This window comes from Gekko japonicus, unplaced genomic scaffold, assembly GCF_001447785.1.
Source record: "Gekko japonicus isolate JY-2015 unplaced genomic scaffold, Gekko_japonicus_V1.1 scaffold166, whole genome shotgun sequence".
Lineage (NCBI taxonomy): Eukaryota > Metazoa > Chordata > Lepidosauria > Squamata > Gekkonidae > Gekko > Gekko japonicus.
The window spans coordinates 415,274-418,835 of record NW_015173127.1 but is presented as its reverse complement, the minus strand read 5'-3'; the positions used below and the strand labels follow the sequence as shown (position 1 = coordinate 418,835).

Here is a 3,562-nt window from a genome sequence, read left to right as displayed (position 1 = left end):
GGCCGGATCCTGCTCGAGAAAAAGAATGCCCTAACTCCAAGCCGGCCTGGGTGCCCGGCGCAAAGTTCAAGAGTCCCTTGAAGACGCTCCTTTCCCTTTCGCACCTCGCCAGCATCCTCAAAAGGCGCACCAAATGGCCCCCTTTCTTCCCAGACTGGAGCCTACTAGCCAGTCATTTGCCCAAACGGGTACGGGAGGAGGACGCTAACACACATTCTCAGGAACAGACGCACACTTCCCTGTCTCTCTGTTGCGCCAGATCACCCATTTTGCGCGGTACGGAGCCCGATCACTCCACTTCTGCCTCGCCGCGCACCTTCCTCTTCTTTCCCCAACTCGGTCTTCCCGGAGCCGGCCTTTCTCCACACTGCCCTCGCTCCCTCCCTCCCTCCCGCGCCCGGCTTCCAGCGCTCTCCCAAACGGCTGCAGTGCCCAGTCCCTCGGCGTCCACTCGGTGCTCCTTGGGGAACCCTGGGTGGAGGCGCAGAAGAAAAAGGGTAGCCGGGGCTTTTGGTTGGGGGAAGAATCCCCCCCCATCTGACGTCTCCCCCCCCCCCGGCTCTTGTTGACGGCTCCTCCGGGTTGCTGGCGAGGTCAGGCCGTCTCCAGCCTCCGGTTGTTGTGTCTCGTTCGGGCATTTGTTTAAGAAAACCCGCGATGAACTCCCCGGGTGACTGGGCGAGCCGCGACTCCCCAACGACGCGCGCTCAGCAAACAAGCAGCAACAACCAAAGAACCTGAACCCTCCACTGGATTTCTTCTTCAGCACCCCGGGGTCAAGCTGGGGAGGATTTAAGACGGAGAGGGTCGCGTCTCCGGCCCAAATGTGGGTAGCCCGGTTGGTCTGCGCTAAAGAGCAAGGTTCGAATCCCGTAGTGCCGTTGGAGAGCAACCCGATTTTGGGGATCTCAGCTTCTGAGAGTCGAAGCTCCCTCGGTCAGATAATCCTGAAAATGTGGTTGGTCTTTAAGGTGCTGTTAGGCTCAAATCTTGGGCTGCAGTCTCTCTCACACACACACTAAAGAATCCACTCTCGATGCGCTTCCCGACTGGATTTTACGGCGTGACCTGGCGAAATCCAGTCGGAAAGTGCATTGAAAGTGGATTGTCTAAGGTGTGCGTGACCACACCGCAGTCCCAACCTTTTCACTCCGAAGTGAGTCTGGCCACGGTGCGGTTTACTTCCTTGGTGTGCAGCGAAGGGCAGCTGTGGCGAAGGAAAGGGTTTTAAAATTGGGCTGAACGATTGAAGTCGGCTAAAAGGAGACTGATAGGGAGGGGGGGGGTCATGCGGGTCACATTCTGAGAAGTCCTGCGGTCCCCCCCCCCCATTAGATCCAAAAAACCGGCTGGAACTTTCTTGTAGAAATCGGCCTCCCGCTGAAGACCGGCTAGGCCTGGTTTTCTCGCAGTCTCCCAGAATTCCCATCCCTTCCGCTCCTCTTTAAGAATCCGGAGGTGCCTTAAAGACCGACAAGATGTCCAAGAACAAATTTCGAGTCCAGCGGCACCTTTAAGATCAACAAAGTTTTATCCACGGTATAAGCTTTTGCGTGCAAGCACACTTCTTCATCTATAGACTATCAAGAGTCAAACCTCTCTCTTTCAGATGCAAGAAAGCTTTGACTCTCGAAAAGTTTTGTGGGCAGTGTTTCCCTCTAAGCCGAGTTAGTGTGAGCTAGCTCACAGTTGTTTTTTTTAATCCCCCAGCTCACACATTTTTTGTCTTAGCTCAGGAAGGACGGCTCCAGAGCAGACTTATGCAGCAGCCAAATCACTCACCACTTTAATGCCAGGTGCTCACAAAGTAGAAGTTTTGCTCACTAGACTCCACAGCTTAGAGGGAGCACTGCTCGTGGGTCCTTAGAGTGTTACTGGACCCGAATCCTATACTTTTACTGCGGATCAAACTCGGAGACCCAAATAAAAACTCCCTCTTAAACCGGCTGTCGACCGTCCCAGTATCTTAGCCTTGGGGATTGACCGGCCTGGGGAAAGGATTAATTAAAGCAAGCCTGTTAGGGGAAGGTGTGGGAATGTGTGTTTGAGGGGGGGGGGGAGAGTCGTTTATCTTCCTCACAACCCCCTCCGCCCCCCAGTTAAATGGAAGTGCCTGATTTGGGAAGGCTTTACATGTGTTTAGGATTAGGTTGTCAGTGGGCACTGACGGCTCCCAGATCCTACATACACGCGGAGACCGACACACAACTCGGTTTCCTTGCAAGTCTATGCAGAGGCAGGCCTTAGAATTCATCAGTTCCCCCATTGCTCTCTATGGGACCCTTAATATCAATCGACAGAAAACGCTGTTAATTTCTGTGGGATTCGCCTTGAGTCCCACTTGGGGGGGGGGGAGAGAACCAGGGTTCCCTCTAAGCTGGGTCAGTGTGAGCCAGCTCACAGTTTTTAAGCCTCCGGCTCACATGTTTTTGTCTTAGTTCCGGAAGGATGGCTCCAGAGCAAATTAACGTATCCAGTCGCCAAATCGCTGGCTCATACCTCGAATTAGACTTTGTTGGTCTGAAAGGTGCCACTAAATTTGTTCAGTCTTACAAAGTAGAATTTTTGCTCACAAGACTCCACAGCTTAGAGGGAGCATTGCGGGGTATAAATAAGGTAAAATTTAAATAGTAACAACAATTTGGTCCCCTTAAGCAGGAAGACCTTATCTACCCTTCTTATCTTGGGGTTACAGGACTGTCAGTAGCAGATGCTTTCTCACACGCTGAACAATGCACTTTCAATGCACTCTGCAATTGGATTCTAGCGTGTGATCACCAAAGTACATTGAAGGTGCATTTAAAAGTGCATTATTCAGTGTGTGTTAATGTGCCAAAAATTGACTCCAGGGTGTTCTCCGATCTGAATTAAGTGGCTCGTTAGAAGGCACGGCGGCAGCAAGACTACAGAAGCGAACTGAATCAGATGCAGGAATAGGTATACTTCTGCGAGCTTGCCCAGAGCTGGAGGTAAACACGACACAACCGACACAACCAAGCAGGTCCTCCGCTCTCTGTCAGGAAATACATAAGGAAAAACTGCACGTGGCTACAGCAAATATTACGGTATGCACACGCAGGAAAGCGATCAGACGCGGGAGTCTACAGTGGAATTCTAATCCAGTTCCCAGGAGAGGCACATTATAAGTGGAAAGATGAGCCGCAAACCACTTATAGGCGCTGTAAATAAGGGAGGGGGTAAAAAGAGGTCTGCGAGCCCAGGAATTAAAATTTGGACGGAGTCGGGGGACACCTCGAAAGACACAGGAACAATATATGTTCTGGATTCTGTCCTGTGCATTTCAAAAATGGCTTTTGCTTCGTTTTTGGGTGGGAGCAGAGAACCGCTCCGGGCGAGCTTTTGGCTGCTGCGTCCGGAAGAGAGAAGGAGACGCTGGAAAGAGGGGCCAGATGCCCCTATCTAGACCAGGCGAGACGTCCGCCCCCCCCCCAAGTCGGAACTGGAGTGTTGGGAGGAAGGAAGGAAAGAGGACCTTCGAAGCGCCGAGTCGCCTTCCCTCCCTGCCCACCCAACCTCACAGCCAACGCCCCCACACACCGCT

General features: G+C 52.5%; 1 protein-coding gene across 1 annotated transcript in view; it reads left to right on the top strand.

Annotated features, from left to right (window-relative positions):
• The window catches only part of SIX1 (SIX homeobox 1), an 11,093-nt gene that overhangs the window by 1,303 nt on the left and 6,228 nt on the right, over positions 1-3,562 (top strand). The window lies entirely within an intron of this gene.